The sequence below is a fragment of the Rattus norvegicus genome, chromosome 4, assembly GCF_021556685.1.
Source record: "Rattus norvegicus strain SHRSP/BbbUtx chromosome 4, alternate assembly SHRSP_T2T, whole genome shotgun sequence".
NCBI classification, from domain to species: domain Eukaryota; kingdom Metazoa; phylum Chordata; class Mammalia; order Rodentia; family Muridae; genus Rattus; species Rattus norvegicus.
Genome location: NC_141537.1, coordinates 46,246,920 through 46,271,921, shown reverse-complemented (window position 1 = coordinate 46,271,921; position 25,002 = coordinate 46,246,920). Strand labels below are relative to the sequence as shown.

Below are 25,002 nucleotides of genomic sequence, written 5' to 3'. Positions count from 1 at the left end.
CTCCTCACATGGGTTCCAGGCCTCAAACTCTAGCTCCCATAGCAACATTTCAACATAACAATATCTATATAGCCCAGCTTCTAGGCTCCACCTTTTAAAAGCCCCACATTACTTGCCAATGTCTCCATTCTGGGAGCCATGTCTCTAATCCCAATTGTCCTTGCAGAACAAGCAAGACCTATCCATATGATAACTGAAATAGTGTGGGACTGTCGCTTTGAGCAAACTAAGTCAAAATCATGATGGAGAGTTTTGGGTTTTAGAAAAATCAAATAGGAAATGGAAAATACAAAGGAAATAGATTTTCTCATGAATTAACAAGCACTGGTGAAGAGTTTGAATAGAAATCACATGATTTCCACTGTCAGCTTTTCCTTGACTACAGGATCATTTCCTTTATCCTCCGAGCCATTCCCAGGGGACTTAGAAGGAAATAGAATGTAATCCATGCAAATATAACTGGAGATTTCTATTTATACCTCTAAGTGATAAAATAAGTTCATATTTCATGAAATTAAATGGGAAAATTTCCCTGTTGACTACAGGGATGATCCTAGAAATGCTAAGCTTATTCTAGAAGGCTGTTTAATGAAGTAGAAACCAAGGCGATATTCAACATCTCTCCTACATTTACTCATATGGGGGAAAGGCATACTTGTAATGTTACCATCTCTGGGTGGATTTTATGCGATTACATATATAACCTGATCTTATGAGTGCTGCATTTAGTTTTGAGCACACATTATGTGCAATCCTTAGTGGTAGTAGCCTTGTCACTATCGTTTGACATTGGAGCTGTCTTACACAAATACTTCTTCACATCTTCCTGTCTCTAAGCCTCCTACAGCTAAAGAAGGACATTTGGACTGCTCTCCTGTACAGAATTCAAGTGCTAAAATAGCTTCTACCATTGTTATTTCACTCTCCCTCCACCTTCCACCTGTTAACTCTATACTCCATTTGCAATTGTGTTTACTGAGATCTTAGTTGAAGTGTAAGATAGAAGGAATTGGATGACTCTCATTGATGTTAAAGCTTGAAGTGCTCCGCGATATTAGTCTCTTTCAAAGAATAAATGTTAAATATAGCCCTCTAGCTGGGAAAACTCATAAGGCATGAAGAAAGAATAACTGTTTCTAAGAGGGAGTCAAGAGACAAAACAGACCGGAAATCCTGAGTTAGAATTATCTCTCTCTCTCTCTCTCTTTCTTTTTAAAGTAAGTTGAAGTACTTAGACTGGGTGACCTCATCACATGTCAATGCTGTTCTATCTAAATGAGGGAATGTAACAGTTTCTGAACTCTTTCAGTTCTAAAACTTACAAAATAAAATGAAGTTTCGGTGCTTTCTTGTGTGTGTGTGTGTGTGTGTGTGTGTGTGTGTGTGTGTGTGTAAGAGGGGGGACACTATTGGATATCTCCAGGGGATGTGAGACATTCTGGTTCTAGAGGATATTACAAAGTCCTTCTCTGAAGCTCTGAAAGTTTTTCTTGCCGAACTATTGTCATGAGAAACTCTTTCTCAGAGTTGGAGGATGTAAGTGAAAGGTTATATATAGGGCACAGGTCAGAGTCTTGAGTGTGAACACTGAGATTTCCAAGTTCTTGTCGCCAGGAACAGAGAATTGGATCAGACACATATGAATAGTGGTAGAAATTGATACTTTTACTACAAAGAGGAATGTTTAAATGGTGAGCCCAAAGGGAATGGCACTACTAGGAGGTGTGACTTTACTGGAGGAGGTGTGACCTTGGAGGAAGTGTAGGCTTTGTATAGGTGGGCTTTGAAGGCTCCTATGCTCAAGCTCTGCCCAGTGTGAAATCACACTCCCCTCCACTGCCTGCTCATCAAGATGTAGAACTCTTGGCTCCTCCAGCACCATCTCTACCTGGATGCTTGATAATGGACTGAACCTCTGCAACTGCAAGCCAGCCCCAGTTAAATGTTTGTCTTTCTATGAGTTGCCTTGGTCATGGTATCTCTTCACAGTGTGGAAACCCTAAGACACAGAGTTTTTATTTTGCTCCCCCATTTCTCTGATACTTCCTCGTAGCTGGATAGGGAGGGTTTCCAGTGTTTCTACCAGCGGGTTTATTTCTCATGTTCTCCAGGCTCTTTACCCATCAAACTCCTGACCATTAATGTTGTGGTGAGAAAATACAACTCCATTTTCCTTTTAAATATTCCTACATCCTGCCTTTCATCACTGAAGTTATGTGATTAACAGGGAAATACCTACCATTTGCAATACTTGAGTCTGATGATAGACATTGGTCGTCCCACTAGGTCAAAATTAATAATAAACATCAATATAGAGTAGAAAATAAAAGGAAATGAGAACTACCCACAAAGTTTAAAAACATTATAAATTTCGGAAAACTGCAAAAACAATACTCTTATTAGCTGACACTCCTACTTCATGATTTTTGTCCATTTTTTTGACTTCTTCCTTTGCCAGTGACTTAGAAATTTAGAAATGGCAATTATAATAATGTATAAAGAAGGAATTTAAATCTTGCCCTGGCATACTGAATGAAATTATCATTGCTTTAGGATTTCTTTCTTCCTTTTCACCTCTCAATTGGGACTACTGTGTAAACCTTTGAAATTATTGAGAAATATTGGGAAATCATTATTACAGTTCTTCCATATGCATACAATAGTATCTCAAGATGTTCCAGGTGGCTCAGTGACATATATTTAACTCAAATTTAATTGGCAGATATGGGCTCATGGAAAAACAGGAAACTTGTGGACATATTTGCCTCAGGGAGTGGGGAGGTGTGGTGGGGTAGGGGTAGAGGGTAGGGACATCATCTTGGAGATCAGGAAGAGGGAAGGGAATGGGGAACAGTCTGAGGATTAGTCTGGAGGGGATGTAACTAGATTGTGACAAAAGATTAAATATTAAAAATAATAATAATTAATTTTATAATTCAAAAAGAGCTAATGATTGATTCCTGTGTGTCTGATGCCTTCTTTTATTTTTTACTTGAGATAGACAGAGATAAGAGAGGCAAAGGAATGCTGGCTATTATTTGCTTCTTAGTTTTCTATTTGCATAGTACTTTGGGGGGATGGTCTCTTTTTCTTTCTTAGTCTCACACAGAGGTCTTTCAAGTCGGTCAAGTGCAGATCTTTCTCTCTGGGAGACTTCATCCTTTCTTCATAAAAATGTACCCTGCAAACACATGTGTGTTCACAGAGGTAGCTTTCCAGCCATTCTGTCTCTTCAGTCAAATCAGGAAACAGTGATTCTGGGTTTGGAAAATTCCCATAATCAGTTGATAGAACCTTTAAGCAGTTTTCAGTTCTTCATCAAGGCAGAGAAAAACCTCTGAACATATTTTGAGGGCGAAGAAAAAATCACACCAACAACAGGTATGTACAATGTGTGTACAAGAAGATTTTAGTACATTTTATGTAGAAATTAAATAGTTTGGAGTTTTTCCTTCTGTTTATTCTTCAAAAACTCATGTTGTACTTGCCACAGCCAAGAGTTATATTACAAGTAAGTATAAATTCACTGGTCATATTTTAGCCATTTAATATCTTATCAGTTTTTTTACTCCCTCTCTATACTTAATTCATAACGCCATATGCTTTTTACATCTGGCATATCAAACAACACTAACCATATGTAAGTGAGTCAGCTATAGTTCATTTTGCTAAGTTCAATTATTTCCAATTTAAATCTCCAAATTCATGACTAAAATTTAGACATTTTCATGACTAAAATTTAGAAGTGTGTACTTGTAAGTGTGTATGTGTAAGAGAGAGTGTGGTGTGTATGTGTGCATGAGAGAGTGTATGTATGTTGTATTTGTGTGAGAGCAAGTATATGGGGTGTGTGTGGTGTGTATGTGTGAGTGTGTGTGTGTGTGTGTGTGTGTGTGAGAGAGAGAGAGAGAGAGAGAGAGAGAGAGAGAGAGAGAGAGAGAGAGAGAGAGTCACTCTACACTTTACTATTTTAGGCCCGGTCTCCCAGGTTCCAGTGGGTTGTCCATTCACTGAGCTGAATAGTAATCTCCAAGATCACCTGCCTCCTCTCGCACCCACTCTCCTTACAGGGTTGCACTACTGGGGCAGGTTTCTTCCATTCTTTCACAGAAACAAATACATTTGAAGTCTCCTAGTAAATTTTTATGTACAATTATCTTTTTATTTTCCAGGTATTCAAGGAACTTTGTGCTCATGCTCAGTAGCTAATGCATTGTTTTGAAGGCTTGAGTTTCTTCTTTTGGTGTCAGGTATTACTAGATTTGCAAATCAGATGAAAAAAATGAGGATATAATATAGAATAATTTTACTCTGACTTTCATATGTTCTATGTATATGCACATGGGTACATGTTTGTGCATACGTGGAGGTGAGAAGACAGATGGCCAGACTTGGTGCTTTCCTTGCATCACATGGGTCCTGTGGTGCAGGAAACAACACTGTGGAACTCAAGTCATCTGTATTGGTGGCGAGCACCTTCGCCTGCTGAGCGCTCTCACCTGCCTGATTTTCGTATTGTAAATCTTTAGAACAAATCTACAATCATTTCTTACACACACTTCAAACCGTGTGAAAGGTTAGAGCTAAACAAGGAACAATAGAGCTGTGAATCATATTCACAGACAAAGAGAACTATGAGGCACTACAGGGCAGGTTCACACTGCTAGGACACCGGAAGCCAAGGCTCTTGTGAACTGTAGCTGGGTCAGAGTGCTCCTAGGCAGTGCTGTGAAATCACAGGGCACGTAAGGTGAGTGTGAGTAAAGCCCCTGCAGAGAGCCACCAAAATGGGAGCACAGTGTAAATAAAAACCACTGTCCACTGTATGGCAGGGAAAGAAAGAGCAGTGACTTGTATGAATAGCTTTAATTCCTGCTAACACCTAACTTAAAGTAAAAGAGGAAGAAGAAGCTCACTGGCAGTAACAGAACAAAGGGTAGATAATACCCTCTGTCCCTCAAGTTGAAAAGTGATAAGGAAAGAGAGAATACATCTAAAATTATCCTCTTAAAAATCAAACATCACTCTTCTATCTGCAACACAGCCATACAGGGTTTCTCATGGTGCTCTAAAGACCTCAAACAAGGCTTTTAAAATGTTTACCTGGGCTTCTGTGTCCTGGCTTCCTCAGCCCTTCCCTTACCACCTTTCACTCCTCTCACGGTCCCCTTGGCCTGTTCACTCTGAGCTCTCACACCATGAATGTTATGTACGCTCAGCTCTTCATTTGTTGTAGCCTTGCCTCGACAGGAGCTGATATACATGGGTTCCATTTTTAGTCTGGCATTCACGGAGATCTAAAATATACACTGAATACATGAATTGATTCTGTTGAGTTATAGACCTAATCTCACCCTTCAGACACAATGTTTTGCCAATGTAGCAGTTCCACAAGTGACAACATTCACCAGTATTTCCCAGGGAGAGAAGTAGACTGACCTGGCACCCTTGGGAGGTTTTTGTTAAAGCTTCATCCCAACATGTGCAGACCCAAACAGAAGTCAGACCCAAAGAAGCCCGCAAGAGTTGAGTGTGCAACAAACCGGTCACCCAAAAGAGCTCTATAGTGAGGACCATGGCAAACAAAATGAAATGAAGGACTCGGTCTAGAAGGAGATAGTTTCACGATAGTGTTTTAGATGTTATTATTTGTAAAATACTATTTTAAAATACTATGGCACACAATAATAGAATGAAATCAGGAATCCAAGGAAGCAAAGTTTTAAGGAGAACAGTATTGTATAAAATTATTTAAACAATGCCAATCCACGAAAAATATTTATTAGAAGAAAAACAGTCACACAGTTCTGGTACACTGGAGCAAGTCTGGATAATCCAAAGGCTTATTAAGTTTAAAACAACTAGAACAGGAATGGTAGGTACTGGAGGGACCACAGAATTAACATCCAATCACTCTCTGTCCCCCATCTCATCTCTCCTTTCACTACCACCGAACTATATCCTTAGACCTGAGCTTCAATTTTATTGAGTCTCTAAGAACTTTGACATAGTTCTTTTTGACAATCAACAAGTGTTTTCAGAAATTTCCTGCAGTTCACTGAAGTGACTGTTGGCTCCCTGTAGCTCCTTCCTCTAAGCCCTCTGAGCCACCACTTTTTTGCTGGTTCTTTGTCTCCGTAATCTGACTTTCCTGAACATACCATTGGAGACTTTATCTTCTATTATCATATATAAAAATACAACTGGACTAAAAGCTAGGTATATATAGAGATAGATAGATAGATAGATAGATAGATAGATAGATAGATAGATAGATAGATTATTTGGTGTAGAGAGATCACACTGGCCATCTAAGAGGTTGGTCTTCCTTCCAAGATTATGCTGAGATGGACTTAAGTTACCTTGTTTTCTGGTATCAGCTGCTTCTTAGGGAACTCCATTCTGCTAAAATGGTTCAGAAGAGGCTAAAATGGGAGATGACACTTCCTCGAAGCTTTTTGCAAAGCACATATACACTGAACATTTTAAACATGTTTTATACACTCAAATTTTCTTCTATATGGGTTGAATGTAGGCTTGGTGGTGGTGTGCATGAGTCTGCATAAAACTCCGTATCCATAGATAACATGGATATTCTTGACCTCAGATTAGACTTTCAAGGAACCAGGGTTAGAATTTTTTAGAGGAAGCTCTGTGGTCGGAAGTTACTGAAAGCTTTTACAAAGAAAATATTGGGCTACAGTGATGGCTGGTATGTAAACTCCAGTGGTCTTGAAACTGACCAGGATCGAACAAGGAAGACTTCTTTCTTCTGGACAGACCATAGTAATATTTAAGTGGAAAACAAGCAGTGTTCCCTAGTTACTTTAAGACACTGCAGCTTGACAAAAAAACTGACAGTGGTCACAGCAGGGGCCCAGAGGGCATCTTCTAGAATGTCTATTTGTTTGTTTGTTTTTTATTGGATAATTTTATTTACATTTCAAATGTTATCCCCTTTCCCTGTTTCCTGTCCATAAACCTTCTATCCCATCTCCCTCCTGCTTCCTGTATGAGGGTGTTCCCCCACCCAATCACACACCCCTTCCTGCCCCCCATATTTCCCTACACTGGGGGATCCATTATTTGTGAACAGTGCTCGTAGAGAGTTCCCCTCCAAGAAACACCGTCAAGGCTGTGGTTGAGAAGTTCTAAGCTGGACCTTTCAGATAAAAATGGCATCTGATTGTTCTCCAGGCCCTGGGTGGAAGATAGTACTGTTAACCTGGGTAGATGGGGTTAGTTTTCCTCTTCATAATGCACACGTCCTAACATATGACCAAACTCAAGATGCTTTCATTGCTCCATTTTAGAGATGGACAAGCAAGACACGAAAAGGAGTAGGACCTCATCCAAGATGAGGCAGTTATAATCAGACCCAGGCAGCCCAGCCAGATACTCATCTTGATATGATTTGATCAGCATCTAAATTCAGTGAGGACATCAGAAGAATCGCTCTGCTTTTATTCCAATAATTGCTCCATGAAGTGGAAATACATGGCTCCTGAGAATGTTTACATGTTAGTGTGAGTCACTAACTGGTGGTAAGGTATCTCTAGCATTTTACAACAAATGACTCATGCAAAAAAATCCACCATTTGGCTCTGTAAAAAAAGGGAAACTGCCTATGTACACAAGATTGTGATAATATTTATTTCAACAAAACACTTTGAGACTGTTCATTTTTATACCCAGGGGTTTGGAAACCCGGACATTGGCTTAGCCCAGCTAGTGTAATCTATTTTGGTATTAGTGTTCTCCCTTTTACTAATGAAATTAGCTTTAGGCAAAAGGGCAGTCTGTATTAAATCAAGTGTTTTCACTGCAGGGTTGTTTATCTTAGTTAAATTTGTATCCAAATTGGCTCCTGGAATACAAATTCCTGTCGATTGAGAGGTTTAGGAAAGTTGAAAAGACAAGGCTCATTTTCTCAAGCAATTTTAAATCCTAACCTCATATGTCATCATTTTCAATTGATGTTTGAGGCCATAGACCACCTCCCCTTCATTGTCATTCAGGTCTAAAATGGCAGGCTGAAGTTACTGAACTCTACTAACCACTGCATTGAGGATAAGTTACTCCATATATCTGACTCTTTCACATAGACAAAGGTTTGTCTTTGCATCAGCTTCCTTTTCAGGAGAGGCTTGCCCATTTAAAAAACCCACAGCAAGCCCATCTGTACCATGCGGCCTCAGCTAGAGTGGGAACGTTGGTGTAGAAGGCAGTTTGATTGTAGAGATGCTGGCTAATTAAGACTATTAGCAAGTAAAGATTATCTATGTAAAGATGTCTGAAAAAAAAATTCAGACTCCAATGCCCCTCTTTCACCAAGTTTTGCACACTTTCCCAGCATGCCCTGCCTCAGGATGACATGGCATTCTGAAGAAACACATCCCAGACATAGCTAATTTTCTTCCTTTATATTTGTACCTCCAGGCCTGTGCATTCTGATTCGGAATGAGCACAGCATCTGGAAGTGGCAGAATCATCACGTTTTGTATTTGTTGACTTTGATTTTTTAAGATAAAGCTTAGAACTGGAGATATGGTGCCCCAGTTAACTGTCTCGTGAAGGACAGGTTCCTAGAACGCTTATCAGGTGGCTCACAACCATGGGTAACTCTAAGTTTAGGAGATCTGATGCCTTTTGCCTTCTATAGACTCTTCATGTATATAATACACATCTTATATTTAATTAATTAAATCTTTAAAAAGACAAGTACCTACAATGTGACAGTGTGGTTGTTCAGGTACTTTTAAAATTATTTTGAAAGGAAATTTCAAATATGTAGAAAAAATTTCAAAATGTTAAACAATTAAGATTTCCATACAACTTCCATCAAAAATGGTCACTTTTTTTATTTTGAGCCAGAGTCTCATGTGTAGCCCTGGCTGGCCCTGAACCTCTGAGTACCTCTGCGTGGTGATCCAATATTATGAATATAGCTTACATTCTAAGAGACTGGAACTTTCACTGGTTCTCACAGCTAGAGTTAATAATACCCCTTGAGGTCGCATAAGTCTTCAGACCGATATGCTTATGTGCGCTCCTTGTTTAACATGACTGTAGGAGAACAACATGGCAACCAACCTCATTTGCTTTGGATTTCCCACGTAACCAACTTTTAAAACTAAGTTAATACATAGATGTAATCTTAAATTACATGGTCTTCCATGCCCCTGACTCAGAAAAATGCATATGTCTCATTTGCTAAATGCAGCGAATACAGACTGTGAAAGCAGTCTTCTAAAATGAACATCCACTGTAAATGTTGAACACAACATGTATGTACTGGTTGATAAATAATGGCATTTGCTTGTTTTCTGGGTCAGTTGGGGTCAGTTAGAACCAATGATTTAATCTTGAGTAAAACTCCATTAAACGTTTCTGGAAGAGTACCACTCCTTTACCATGTGATGCTTCTGTACTGTTCAGTAGGGAACCGTCGATAGGGACAGACAGACATATAGAGACAGTCACAGAATCAGACAGTAGATGTGAGAGAAAGATTCACAATGAGCATTCTTCAGGCAGGCACAGATTCAGACTCATAACAGACAGAAAGAAAACATAAGGCACAGGTATCACAAAGTAAACAGTTAAAATCTAGACTTTCTCTTAGGTGACTCCAAGGGAAACTTTGTATTTCTTTCATTAACCTGATTTTCATTGACTTTTGATTGATTTCCTTAATGTGATTACCTCCAACTGGTAACTTGGAGTAAATCACCAGTGTGTTTAATCCATGCACTTTTGCCTCCCCAGTGCTGGTATCAAAGGCCTGGCCACAAAGCCTGATATTAAGTACATTTTAACATACCACATTGGCCTTATTATTGTTTTTCTTTTTCTGAAGTTTGCTATATGAAACATGTAGTATATTTAACATGCATATATGGTGTGTATTTCTGTTCTGCTTGAGAAAATTTACAGGCTTTGTGCTTCATTCATTGGTTAACTATTTTGTTGCTACTTTGAAATAATTATAATATAAAAGTCAAGACAATACTCCAATTATCTTCAATATCTACTATAGCATATACGTTACAGATGTAGGATGCATGTGAAGGATTCAGATGTGGGATGCAGGTCTAGGATGCAGGTGTGGGATGCAGGTGTAGGATGCAGGTGTGGGATGCAGGTGTAGGATGCAGGTGTAGAATACAGGTGTGGGATGCAGGTGTGGGATGCAGGTGTAGAATACAGGTGTGGGATGCAGGTGTAGAATACAGGTGTGGGATGCAGGTGTGGGATGCAGGTGTAGAATACAGGTGTGGGATGCAGGTGTAGGATGCAGGTGTAGAATACAGGTGTAGGATTCAGATGTGGGATGCAGGAGTAGAATTCAGGTATGGGTTGCAGGTGTAGGATGCAGGTGTGGGATGCAGGTGTAGGATGCAGGTGTAGAATACAGGTGTGGGATGCAGGTGTAGGATGCAGGTGTAGAATACAGGTGTGGGATGCAGGTGTAGGATGCCATGAAGACTTCTGTTTTCCTATTTTATTTCCCTACTTCTTGGACCTTCCTTGACCTTCACGACATTGATATTTTTTGAGAGCCTAAGCCACTGAATTAGTCTCAGAATGTTTCCAGGTGAGTGTTAGCCTTACACACCACTCCTTATGGTATATAGTGGTGTTATGGGCTTGTCAGTACACCATAGGGAACAGTTTGTCTCTGTACCAATGATGTTATTTTGATGACTTTGCTGCTTTGTAATTTATACCCCATTCAGCTCTTTACTCTCTGTTAAATAATCCTTTAGTGCCATGAGTTCAGAAACTGTATCAAATTCAGACTTTCTGTGCCATTCATACTGGCTTTCCTAGACTTGGATGTCCCAACCTAGTCTTCCAACTCTCCTTTCACCCTTGCCAAACCTGAATTTCTGAAACTCAAGCTTTCCTAAGGCATTCTTCACCCTTTAGTGACTAGGCCCTTCAGTTCCACTCCGTACTTTACAGTACCACACAAGCAACACCAATGCTTATGACAACTGTTCTCTACCTGTGGATCTTGACCCCTTTAGGGTCAAATGATCCTTTCACAGGGGTCAACAAAGACCCCAGAAAACAAAGGTATTTACATTATGGTTCATAATAGTGGTAAAATTTATACTTATGAAGTAGCAACAAAAATAATTTTATGGTTGAGAGTCACAGCGTTAGAAAGTTCGAGAAACACTGGCTTATGCTAACCTGTGTAGGAAGATTTCCTTTGGTCAAACAAACATAGAAATCTATTATTATCACTATACCTTGTAAACTATATATTAGCAAATTAGACAGAAATTATATGGATAACAAATTCAGAATGTGTTAAATGTGCCTTTTCTTTTCAGTTGCCAGTTCATTGAAAGTAACATAAGAGATAAGCGATCGATGAAGCTGCCGTTCTGTCATGTACCCTTTGGAAAACACAACCTTGCAGCTGCCTGGCTGAGGTTGTCTTCCAGAGATCGTTGTGTCTTCTCCTTTTCACCAGCTCAGAGACTGCTCCTCTGCATACATCATTCCTTCTTCTCCATCAGCCACACTAATGCCCCCTGGTCACATGCACATTCATGACTTCTTACTGAACACACATGGTTCTGTTTGCATGACTGTGTTGCAGGCATGTCCACTGTGCTGCCTCCTTCCTTCCAGCCATCCAGATTCCTGTTTAGGACTCCAGTTCCAATGATCTTTTCCTCCCAGTGTCTTTTTCTCTTCTTTCCACTCTTTTCTTTCTTCTGAGGATCCATGTGTTGTCTTAAACTATTGGGACTACTAAAACAAAATGCCACAGACTGGTGGTCTTATAAAACATGAAAATTTAGTTCGAACAGTTCTGATATTGAAAACCCAAAATCAAGATGCCAAGGAGACTGTGGGTCTGATGGGGCTTGCTTCTTCATAGACATCCAACTTTCCCTCTCAGTGACAGATGGCCTCTTCGGTCTCTTTTATAAGAACGGTGAAGGCTTCACTCTCATCCCAAATTCCACCTCTTACTCCACTGGGGGAGGCGATTTCAGCATAAGAACTGGGGAGAATGTAAGCACTCAGATGATACTCGGGGATGGTTAACTGTTTGCATGCTTGCCTCCTTCTCTACACACTGGAGCTCATGTGCTCAGTGTACACCTTATAAATAATATCATAGTCCTTGGAGCTCAGTGAGCACTGGCAGCTGAGGAAATGAACAGCCCAGACCTGATCTTTGCTACCTGCCATTAGAGGGCTATCCACTGGTCCTTTACACCAGTTATACCTGGTAACGACATCACATGATTGACTATAAAGGAACTTTTCAACAGAGTCAACATTATAGTTATATGAAAACAGATTGCTTTTTATGCCTCTTCTCCTTTACCACATGGGTACTTTTTGAAATATTTGGTACAAGAGGAGAGGAAAAGGACTTGGCTTTCTTCCTTTGAGTAATAACCCAACCCAGGAGGCATCAGGCATATTTTCATCTCAAAAACTTAAGATTGACAAATTCAGAGTGTGTGTCCATAACATTGCTTAGCAATGAGAGAAAAATTTGGGACGCATGGGTATTCCATATTTTTGAAACATTAGTAATTCTCTATAATTTGGGGAAAATATATGACTTTGTGGCACTTACCTATTAGAGAAAATTTTAACTTTAAAATTTTTAGAGAAAATTTAAATTTCAGCCACCAATTTTCTGTTTTCTTGTTCACTCAAAAATGGCTTCAGTGTTTATTTTTACATTTTCAGATATGTTAGCCTTTGGTGAAATTCAAAAGGAAAGATAGCAACATCCAAGAGGCACAACTCTTTCCTCTGAAATAAAACTTGAAGCGTGACCACTCGTTATAATTCACTTCACTATGTAAGTGCGTGCTGCTGATAAGCAAACCCATATTTTCAGCTTAGTGTAAATCTGCAAAGAACATGGTGGTGAGCGACATTCTCACGTGTGTCTGTGACTTAGATAAACAGCCCTTATCATGAGAGTCTTTGCTTTCTTACAGCTAAAGCTGTGTTTCTTTTGACCTTTATATTTGTTCAAGAGAACTAGCCAAAAGCCTTGCCTGTGGTACCTATGTGTTCTCATGGCACGTCTTGCCCACTTCAACTCCCCACTGAACTGTTTCTATTACCTCTGTTGAAAAGCTGGGTCATCTAAAGAGGTCAAGACTGGGCTATTTCCTAATCAGAAGCCCCAGGGCTTTAGCATATGCAACTCAGTTCCTGTCCCTGTCACCAGACAATGTTTGAGGAGTAAACTTTTCCACCACATAGATTTTTTTTATATTGCCCTCTATTCTTTGAAATCAACTGTTGAGCTAAACTTTAGATTTGTCTTCTATTTAAATGCATTCCGTGTAGATTGTGGCACAGGACTAGGGTATATCATTCAACCTCCTTGTCAACTGTGATTCATTAGGAAACCCCTTTTACTGACTGCCAACAACGCAAGAGCTTGAGATACCAAGGTCTGAAGGATTGCAGATTTTGAGTGAGTTTGGACCTGGCAGAAACACACTGTTCATTCCAGGTTAGGGGGAGCGGAGCATAGTTTACTGTTGCAAGACAAGGTACAGCATTGTGTGTGTGTGTGTGTGTGTGTGTGTGTGTGTGTGTGTGCATGTGTATGTGTGTGTGCATGTGTATGTGTGTGTATGTATGTGTGTGTGTGTTTGTTTGTGTGTATCTGTGTGTCTGTCTCTATGTCTGCCTGCCTGCCTGTTTCTCTGTCTCTTTCCTATTTCCCCTCTTACATTTTCTCTCTCTCTTTTTCTGTAACATTTGAGGCATTGGTACCGTCCTGAAACTCTTTCCCCATTGTTAAGTGTTAAGCCAGTTAAATTCACTGCAGAACCATAGTACAGATCCAACACTTCAATCACAGTTGGACTTGGGATGCTGGAGTATGTGATGGCTTGAATCAGCATTACCATACAAGGCAGCTTTGAATTCCTCATGGTAACCTTTTATTACCGTTTTTAAGTCTCTAAGCACTGCCAAACATCTTGAACTTTGTGGAATGATTATAAACTTTATAAAGATAAACCTTTGATTCTACTTTGAAATTCTGCTACAGGGTGCCAAAATTACAATAAAATTGCATATATTTCAAAATCAAAGACCTATCAAACCATTTGGATCATTCAGTCCCAGAAAAAAAAGAAATGTTGGTTGGTACCATTGCACAACTGATAAATGTACATTGCTGACTTTCAGAAGAAAACTGAAAACTCAGACGTAGTGCATGTGGCTGCAGGGCTAGCTTGTTGTCTGCACTGGCTGCTTGCAGATTCCTTGCATATTTAGAAAGCCACCCCTTTACAATCTCGAAAACATTTGTTAGAAACACTTCATAATGCGGATTTGTTTCCCTTGGCACCTCGGCTGAGAGGATCTTACTTTCAGCTCATAATCGGAGGAGTTTTGTTAGGAATTTTTCTTGCTACAGAGCTCTGTCTGGCATTGAAGCTGGCCTCCCTGTCAGGTACAAATCCACATGGAACGATTCTTTAAGGAGTTATCTTCCCTGTGAAGGATGAGGTTCTTGCAAGATGAAATCATTCAGAGGGCAAATAGACAAGGCCCACTCCTTTTATGTGGTGTGGACATGGTGATCTGCCACAGTGGCCATCAAAGGGAAGAAGGAAGCCATGATGCTCAACAAGCCAGCGTGGTCTTGTGAATAGGGTTCAGACACTAGGCCTGGTTGTCACAGCCCCAATTCTAGCCCTTTTATCTACAGGCATGGCTGTGGCCAATGGTGGCCAACTGGCTTTTATCCTCAGTTCCTTTTTGTATGACAGAATGACTTACCTCGAGGTCTTGCTGTGAGGATTAAGTGATCAGGTTAAGGAGTCCAGAGCAGCTGAACTCAACTTGTGGGTCATGATCTTTGAGGAGATTCACAGGACACTTTCACAGAGGTCACATATCAGATATCCTACATATAATTTATTTACATTACTATTTGTAACAGTAGCAAAATTACACTTATGAAGCAGCAGTGAAGTGGTTGGGGGTTACCACAATATGAAGAACTATATTACAGGGTTGCAGTGTTAGGAAGGCTGAGGATATGTGCACTAAAGATTCTGCTCAAAAGAATATTAAGGCAGTTTTAGAAAGCAAAGAAAGACTGAATATGGACTGAGTTTGGGAAAAGTGTCAGCCTAAATTGCTTTCACTGGAAAAAACATGCTTCAAATTTGCCCCCCTCTCTCTTATAAATACACACACATGCACACACCTGTGCCAACATAAACATGCACACAGTTGCACACACACTGGTACAATCACATACACAAATACACAGGCACATATACTTATGTGTGTGCATAATACAGTCACACACATGCATGAGCATACACACATGCAGATGCATACAAACAAGTACAGTCACCTGCATCTACCTGTACCTGTGCAAAACACACACATGAGCAAATATACACACATGCATACACATAGGTCATTCTAATACCATTAACTCACCCTTCATCAACATCTAGACATCTTCTAACAAGGCTTGTAGAGCTGTCCAAAAAATATCATGGTAATGGGCAAGTGAAAGTTTCATTTCATAAGAAACAATAATTGTCTACAGTCTGCTAGGTAAATACTAAGTTTTTGTTGTCCAGTGATGCACACACTGCAAAGAAGCAAAGCTTCCCTGACAACATAGCTGTTGTTTTGTGCTTTGATTCAGATGAATAGAAGAACTGCCTAGTTTGGTTTTTTTTTCTTTGAGTAGTGATAATTTCATACTAGTGCCCTATAGCTAACTTGGGGATTAAGTCATTTGTGGAAAAAATAAGTGGGACATGTGTGTGTGTGTGTGTGTGTGTGTGTGTGTGTGCACAAGTGAAGGGGGAGATGTGGAAGAGAAAGAAGATGAGACAGAGAAGGTCTAAAGGGAGGAAGGATGACAAAATAGCCCATGATTTCCAGCATATGGGAAATCTAGATTTAGTAACATATGCATGTAGATATATGTATATAAGATGGAGAGGCAGAAGGGAAAGGGAGGGAAGAGAAGACAGAAGATAGACAGTGGCACAGAGCAAAAATGAGCAAGGTACAAATAATGCATATATATGAAATACTTTAATAAGAGGAAATGAAGATAGTACCCCAACTTGTAAAGGGCATTTGTGACGATTGCAAATGCTGGGTACAGGACCCGTTGGTGACCCTAGAACATAGCATGGAAGCCATGTTCAGAATGATGTACCAGATTCTGCAGCCAACTTCCCTCTTCTCTGTCCCCACTTCCAGCTCAGTAGCAGAACGCAGTTCACAAAGACAGGTGTGTGTATGGAAAACTGTGCTGTATATGTTTGCCAGAGCTGGCAGGACTCACTAACTCTCTTAGAATGAAGACTTTGAAAGTCTTAACCATGTAGCTTATCACTTGCAATTAAACATAAGTAGTTCATTTTTAAATTTTGACTTAAAAGTAAGACATGAAGTAAATTGATGATTATGAATGCCCTCACATGCTAAGTATTGACAAATCTCCATGTCAATCAACGCTGTCTTTATCTTTGTTGAGGATTAAAATCGATTGCTCATTTGTTTGAATACTTGATTTACACCTCTTTGCTCAAGCAGGCCCCCAATATTAAAACAAAAATCAAACCCAAACAAACAAAACAAAGGAAAATAAAACCAAACTCTTGGTGTAGTTCAGGATTTCTGTGAGCAGTGCCAATCCAGGTGGATGGAGTAGTGTCATGCAGGAGCTTTCCAAAAGTGCCACATTCAAAAAAGTCAAGGTCATGTAAGAATGCCAGCATTTCGAAATGTAGATGACAATATGCCTGTAATGGAAGAATGGGAGGAGGCTGGGTTAGTACTTGATGCTCTACATAGTGGCCTAGAAGTGCTAGTCCCATCCTGTACTTTGGCAAAAGAGTGAAGACTAAATCAGAACAAGAGCTCCTAAACTGGATTCAGACCATCACCAGCTTCTCCCAGAAACTTGTGAAAATGTAAATCCTTAGACCATACCCAAGACTTGCTGAATCAGAGAGTGTGAGAAATGGGTTCTGGTTATTTCAGAAGTCCATCAAGTGACTCTGAGGCATTCTCCAATAAGAGAACCATTGACTTATGTCAAGGGCGAGAGCATAGACAGGAAGTGTAGACACAGACACATTTACAGGGAACCTCAAGATTGTAGCTAGTTCCAAAATGAAGTGCCAGGTATGGTGATAGAGAGAGTAGGCACAAACTGTGCAAATAAGTGTTTCAGATAGCAAGATAGTCTGCATGATAAGAACGCATGGGATTAGTGCTCACTGTTCTATGAGTGGCATGCTATGGCAAAATAGCAAAAGGCCTGTGGCTTAGAATCTGTGACTTAGAAATCGATGAAGAAGAGGAAGAGGAAGAGGAGGAGGAAGAAGAAGGAAGAAGGCAAAGAAGAAGAGGAAGAAGAAGAAGAAGGAGGAGGAGGAGGAGGAGGAGGAGGAGAAGGAGAAGGAGAAGGAGAAGGAGAAGGAGAAGGAGAAGGAGAAGGAGAAGAAGGAAGGAGAAGAAGGAGGAGGAGGAAGAGGAGGAGGAGAAGGAGGAGGAGAAGGAGGAGAAGGAGGAGGAGGAGAAGGAGGAGGATGAGGAAGAGGAGGAGGAGGAGGAAGAGGAGAAGGAGGAGGAATGAGATGATGGGAAGAGTAAGCCAAGCCCATTAACTGGCCACCTTGAAGATGTCCCATTGTCCCTTAGTCTGAAGTCATATATTTGCTGTCCATTTTAGTGAATTCTTGCCTAAGACTTGTGTTCCCCAATGATGTAGTGTCACTGTATAAGCTAACACAACCCCAAAACTCCAGAAACATGCATGAGAGGAGAGTACATCTGGTTGGAGAATCAATCTAAACAACTACTGGGTTTGATGGGTTGTAAACGCATCCGCCGTTTTGCCTCTGATTCAGAAAACTACTTCTGTGTTGGTTGACTACCGACCTAGCCCTCTGGGTATGAATTATGAGAAGGTAAGTTAGTCATAGATACTCTATTTATTTTTACCTTTGATGGGATAAACACATGACTTTTTTGTAACCAGTGAAATAGAAGGGCAGGTAAGTCTGCTGGGGAATTCTGGGAACACTTTTTCCTCCTGTCTAGGGTGCAAAACATTCATTTTCCTCCTTTCTCCCTTATCACTAACGCTGGTGTCAGTTAGGGAGGGGTGCCCAAGGAGTGATAGTCCTAGGATGGAGGCCTGGGGAAAACAGCAAAGCAGAGAGAATGATGCAAACTCATGAGATGACTCTTGTTGGCTGGCAGTCCCGTTACCTCTACAGAGACTCGGTTGTTTTCAGTTTTCACTCAGGCATTCCTGATTGCTCACCTTTTTCTAGGAAACTACTGGGGCTGGAACTTCAGCATGCCTCCCAGCCCCTTTTATCCCAGGCATCCAGACTTTTCCGGCTCATTTGGAAACCAGACACCCACTCGGCTTCGTTAGTCTCCTCAGCTAAACCTCTCTCTTCCTAAACTGCTGCCTCTCTATATTCTAACATCTAACTGCTGTGATTCCCTTATAACCAACGCCTCTTCATTTCATGGCTGAATTGAACTCCTAGGTCTATCTCCAAGTCTCTGGTATCCGTCCCCGTCCCATTCTGTTCACCCCACTCCGCACATCACCCCACCCACCCCGTAGGCAGGTTGGTTGCAGTGCCTGAGAGGTAGGTAGGTGTGTTCCTAATGCTGTCTCTCTTGTTTATAATTCCTTTTGGTTTACAAGACTCACAGTTTTTTAAACATGATACAGCGTCTCAGACTTTACCCCCTGTTTCTTTTCCAATTACTCGATTCCATTTTGTTTTGAATGCTTAAAAATTAATTATCGTGCTAAATAGCAGCTCCAATGGCATGCTCCCAGTGAAAGGGCAAACTAATTAGGCAAAGCTACTTAAGTACTTAAGTATATGAAAGAGCAAAAGATGGACACTTCAAGCTGGAATGTTTGGTGGATTGTATGATTAAACTCCCACATAATCCAGGGCTGTAGGTTCTTTGCATACATGTGAGTTTCCATTTTCTGTGAAACTTCAGAAAAATTCTCCCCATTCTTTGATAATGTCAGTCCCTGGCTCATGCTTTCTTCCCTTTTATTGTTGTCATTGCATGATGACCTTAACCAACACATGGGTTTTCATACAACACTTGTGGCAATTTTTCCATCTTCCTAAAATCCAATAGTCCTGCCTTCCTTCCTATCCAGCTGTAGCTGGAGAGGAGATTCCATGGGATTTTCCCAAGTGTCTGCTTTGACTCCGAAACCCAGATTTCTTTGAACTATACTGTGGTATCCCAGGCAACAGACATTATTTATGGAGAATTGACTGCAACATGTCTACATGCAATGCGGTTGACAGTAGCAATGGTAACTGGGTAGAGGTGCTTTTGTTATTGGGTGAAGGGAAAGATATCCTGGGGGAAATGCAGCATTGAAGAAAGATCAATGGCAGCCTTTATAAATGTCATTTAAAATGCCATTCAAAACAACTATAAAGGTTAATGGCATTTCGTTTTGATTATTTCAAAATATATTATCAGATTAAATAAAAGCTACAATGACATGCTTCCCATGAAAGGACAGAATAATTATCCACAGTTATTTAAGCACCAGTAAATATATGAAAAAACAAAACAAAACACTCTATTAGTCAAACTGCAATGCCTGTCAGATGTGCTAAAATTCTATCTACGTAACACAAGGAAGTGGGTCTTTTCATAGACGCACTCAGTAATGTCAAGAGTTAGCACTGAGCAGTTACCAGGGGTCAGGAAAGGCAAAGAGTAGCAGGTAAGAAATGTCTACCTTCATGAAATTCATAGCCAAATGGATGGAACTAGAAAATATCATCCTGAATGAGATAACTCAATCACAAAAGAACATACATGGTATGCACTCACTGATAGGTGGATATTAGCCCAAAAGCTCGAATTACCCAAGATACAATCCACTGGCCACATGAAGCTTAAGAAGAAGAATGACCAAAGTGCAGATGCTTCAGTCCTTCTTAGAAGGGGGAGCAAAAATATTCATAGGAGGAAATATGGAGACAAAGTGTAGAGCAGAGGCTGAAAGAAAGGCCATCCAGAGAATGCCCCACCCGGGGATCCAATCCATATACATAGTCACCAAACCCAAACAATATTGTTGATGCCAAAAAGTGCATGCTGACAGGAGCCTGATATAGCTGTCTCCTGAGAGGATTTGCCAGATCATGACAAATACAGAGGCAGACGTTCACAGCCAACCATTGAACTGAGAATGGGATCCCCAACAGAGGAGTTAGAGAAAGGATTGAAGGAGCCGAAGGGGTTTGCAACCTCATAATAATACCAACCAAAGAGAGATCCCAGGGACTAAACTACCACCCAAAGAGTACACATGGATAGACCCATGGCTCCAGCTGCATATATAAGAGAGCATGGCCTTGTTGGGCAATAAAAGGGAGGACAAGCCTTTGGTCCAGCCAAGGCTCGATCCCCCAGTGTAGGGAATGTCAGGGCGGGGAGGTAGGAAGGGGTGAGTGGATGGGTTGGTGAACACCCTCATAGAAGAAGGGGGAGGGGAGATGGGATAGGGCATTTGTGGATGGGAACCAGGAAAGAGGGTAACATTTGAAATGTAAATTAAAAAAATATCCAATTAAAAAGAAAAAGAAATGTCTACCAAGTGATTTTTTTTTTAATGCAGCCAGGGAGAGTCTTGAGTTTTCTAAGAAGTTACAGACAAACTCAGAAGGCAAGTTCTGATGTGCCAGGTCAATTTGAGACAAGGACTTCAAACTGTTCTTGGGTGGTGGTGTCTCTTTGGTTACCATAGTGAAGTTGGAAGAGCTTAAACACTACGTGTTACAAATTGCTTAAGAATGACTCAACCCTGAATCTCTTGCCTTTGGTGAAATTCATTTGAAACACTTGAGTGAATTTAGAAATCTATGCTTAAAGACCAGTCACTGTGGTACAGCCAGGGCTTATTAAAGAGAAAATCTATAGTACCTTGTTTAAAAATAAATAGTAAGCGCCCACCTCACAGGGGCAGCATCGTAGACCTAGCCTGGTGGCTCTGATACAGAAAAGCTGGTAGGATCACCAACTACAACCCAGGCCCAGATTCTAGGCTTTGAGTAGACCCTACCTCAACGTCTACCCCATCTATGAAACGCTGGATTATGGGAAGAAGACAATCCTGTAGATCCAAAGCTACAGAGTTTCTATGACACAGGCCAACAACAGGATATCTGAGAGGAGTTCCAGTGAGGATCCAGTATTGAGGGTATGACAGAAGCCAGAGGCCTCCAACCAGACTCACTGCAATGAACATTTGGAAGTAAAGATGTTTGGCCAAAAGGGTATCTTTGTGACACATTGTGATACACTGCAGCTTCCCCTGTGAGATGGTTTTGTCTTGGGATTTTTTGTTTGTTTTGATTGTTTTATTTTTAATTTAGGGTTTTAATTTTTTAATTCTTTATTTTGTTCTCTTTTTGGAGGAGGTTACAAGGATAGAGAAAACCGCATGGGACAGATGATATGAAGGGATGGGGAGATGAGTGGGATTGAAGTGTATGGTGTGAAATTCACAATCAATAAAAAGTGAAAAACAAAGAAATGATTAAAAAAATGCCCCAAATGTGAAGGCCAGTAAGCTACCTGAGGAACTGGGGTTCCTTAAGTGGAAGTGAATGAAAATAACAATAATAAAAACCAAAACACCAATTTCTCAAAATCATATGTATACCCAAGGTTATACAATTGTTCTATTTAGAGATGAACAGTGTACATGCAGCCTCCATGAAGGAGTTCATGATCAATAAGTATTAAGCATCATCTCTCATGAACAATGTGCAGAAGCTGATGCTAAGTCTGCATCTTCCTTTGAATTTCCTAGACCCCCACCTTCTCTTTCCTCACAGAACTCTCTGCTCTTGAGTTCCCACTGCTGTTCGGGGTCCAGGAAAAGCAGAGATCACTGTCATATCTTTTAATATCCAAGGTGGTGACTTTTGTGGAGAGAGAGGACATCTCCAGTCTTGCCCTAAGTACCAGCAATGGTTCTATGCTCTCTCCTGAGAGCATTTTGCTTCTGTTCACTGCAATGATGTGACTGTCAAATTCATGCTCTACCAAACATAAAAAACTCTAAGTTCTGCTTCTGAGAAGTGAACTAGAATGAGACTCTAATGAGAAAAAGAATTGAAAGAGCTTGAAGGGGCTTGCAACCCCATAAGAACAACAATGCCAACCAACCAGAGCTTCCAGGGACTAAACCACTACCCAAAGACATGGACTGACTCTGGGCTCCAACTGCATATGTAGCAGAGAATAGCCTTGTTGGGGCACCAGTGGAAGGGGAAGCCCTTTGTCCTGCCAAGGTTGGACCCCCAGTGCAGGGGAATAAGGGGGATGTATAGGGCGAATACCCGTATGGGGGAGGGGAGAGGAGAGAATGGGGGCTTATGGACAGGAAACCGGGAAGGGGAAGAACGTTTGAAATGTAAGTAAAGAAATATATCTAATAAAAAATTGAAAAAAGAAAAAGAATAGTATTAATCTATCAGTGCCAGGTAATTATAATTTAAAATAATGTTCTATATTGTTCACATTTGGAAAAAGAAACACACAAATCCAAATTTAAAATTTCAATTTTCTTCAACTTCCATGGAAGTTAGTGTTGGCTTTTGTAGCAAGAGAACTCTTAGTCACGGTGGAAAATGCCTCTGCTGCTGCACTGGTCAGCTGCCTCCTCTAGTCTTTTCTTACTGCTTCTACAGCAGTGGTGTTCAACCTTCTGAACGCTGTGACCCGTTTAGTACAGTTCCTCATGTGATGGTGATCCCAACCATTATTTCCATTGCTATTTCACTATAATTGTGTTACTGATATAAATTGCAATGTAAATATCCATTTCACATAGTCTCCTAAGACCCAGTGGGTTGAGAACCAGTGTTCTAGACTCTCGAAGAGGTCTTATTTCAGATTCCTCAGACTTGTGACATTCTTTACCTTCTTCAATCTCATGAGGGTCTTTCTTTCCTTAAGGGAATGTTTCTATTGAGAGGAAATTGATGTGCAGCAGGATATCCTGAGTACTAGAGGGAAACATAATCAGAAGGAATAAGCATCATATTCTTTGATAAGATAAAGTAATGCGAAAGCCTATTTCTTACAGCCACTTAGGAAGAAGGACCTTTAACTGAAGGATTACTTCCACCCAATTGGCCTGTGACCATCTGTGAAGTGCTTTGTCATTAGTATTTTTCTGACTTGTGTGTGAGGCATTTTCTTAATTGCTAATTGATGTAGGGGGGCCCTAAGTGTGCTCGAACTGTGTAAGGAAGCTAACTGACCAGGCCAAAAGGAACATGCTGGTAGAAACATTTCTCCACTCTGTTTCAGTTCCGCACTCGTAGGTTCCTGCCTGAGTTTCCCTCAATAAGGGATTCTAATCTATAAGCCAAATGTCCCCCTCCTGGAACTGTTTATGGTACTGATGTTTATCACAGCAACGGAGGCAAACAAGGTCATCAGCTAACAACAGACATGTCCAAGTATCTTGAGCACTTTTGAGCCAAGGAGGCCATGACCTTGTACTACGAGGACAAAAGAACTTCTGAGGGGAGAGCCAGGCCTGGTGGATCTACACCACGCCCACCTTTATTGTTCCATGATAGATACATGTAATTGTTCTCTTAGTGAATGACGCTTAGTGCCAGCCTTATTCTGTCTTAGCCATAGGGACAGCCAGGACGACTGTGGTGGTGTGAAGAGTCCATTCCGCTTTAGGCTCACTTTGCCAATGTCGGGGAAAAGTATTAAACTTCATAGTCAAAATGGACTGGAAAGTATGTGCTACTATTTAAGGCAAACCAAGGCAAAGAGTAGAGTGATGTGTATCTCACCAGGATAGTGTCAACACTGCTCTGTGTGCTCAAACTACAAAGGTACTTCTCACCATGGAGGAACCAGAAAGCAGAGGGGACGCAGTGTGCTTGTACTTGTAAGTACTTATGTACTTACTCCATGTGTGTGTGTGTGTGTGTGTGTGTGTGTGCGCGCGCGCTCGCGCGCACGTGCGTGTGTGTGCTTCTTACACCAACAGCGCAGTACTCAACAGTAACTAAAAACAAAACAAAACAAAAAAAAAAACCCAAACCAAACGTCCTGAGAATGTGTCAGAAAAACTAAACTTACTAAGACACAAAAATTCACTTGGTGGGGGTGCAATATGCAGGATGTGTGCCCAGCATGCACAAAACTCTGAGTCCAACCAAGAGACAGCATAAATCTAGGGTACACTGGTGCAATCCCAGCACTTAGAGAAAGACTTGAAGATGATCAGAAGTTCAAGGTCATTTTGTCTTGTAGTGGTTTTGAGCCATCCTAAGATACATGGGACCCTATCTCAAAAGAAAACAACCAACCCAGTTTCAGATTGAAGAAACACACACACACACACACACACACACACACACACACACACACACACACACACACACCAGAGTCCGCTAATAATCTAGAATCCAGCCCAAAAAACACCTAGGAAAATTTATAAGATCCTATTTATAGCTAGGCACAATGGGGCACACTTGAAATCTTAAAACTTGGGAGTCTAATGCAGAACTGAGCGTGTGAAGTAGGCTAGCCTGGGCTACCTAGTGAGACACCGTCGCAAAAAGAAGGAAAAAAAAAACAGAAAAAAAAATTTCTTCTCAAAACAACAAAGAAATGAAACACTTGACTCGTTTAAAGTTTAACTAAAAGAATGACAGGCTCCTGAATGACCTAAGAATTACTAGAAAGTCCTGGTTTAAATCTTTATGAAACCACTCTCTCTTTGTCTGCAATGAGAAATCCAATCTGTCTGCTGGATCAGCAGCTGCCTTTACTTTTGTCAGGGGAATTTTTTGCTCTTGGAGACAGCGCCCCCTGCTGTACACGATACTTAACTGCAGAAGGATTTTTCCACTCAACAAAAAGGACATAGGAAGACCATTA

At 40.7% G+C, this 25,002-nt stretch overlaps 1 long non-coding RNA gene across 2 annotated transcripts in view; it reads left to right on the top strand.

Moving 5' to 3' along the window:
- Nucleotides 1-12,847, top strand: part of LOC102550644 (uncharacterized) — a 186,537-nt gene extending 173,690 nt beyond the window's left edge. For both annotated transcript variants that reach the window (XR_015686382.1, XR_015686383.1), the window contains one exon: nucleotides 12,733-12,847. This is a non-coding gene — a long non-coding RNA (uncharacterized LOC102550644). The remainder of the gene's footprint in view (nucleotides 1-12,732) is intronic.
- Nucleotides 12,848-25,002: the final 12,155 nt, after the last annotated feature.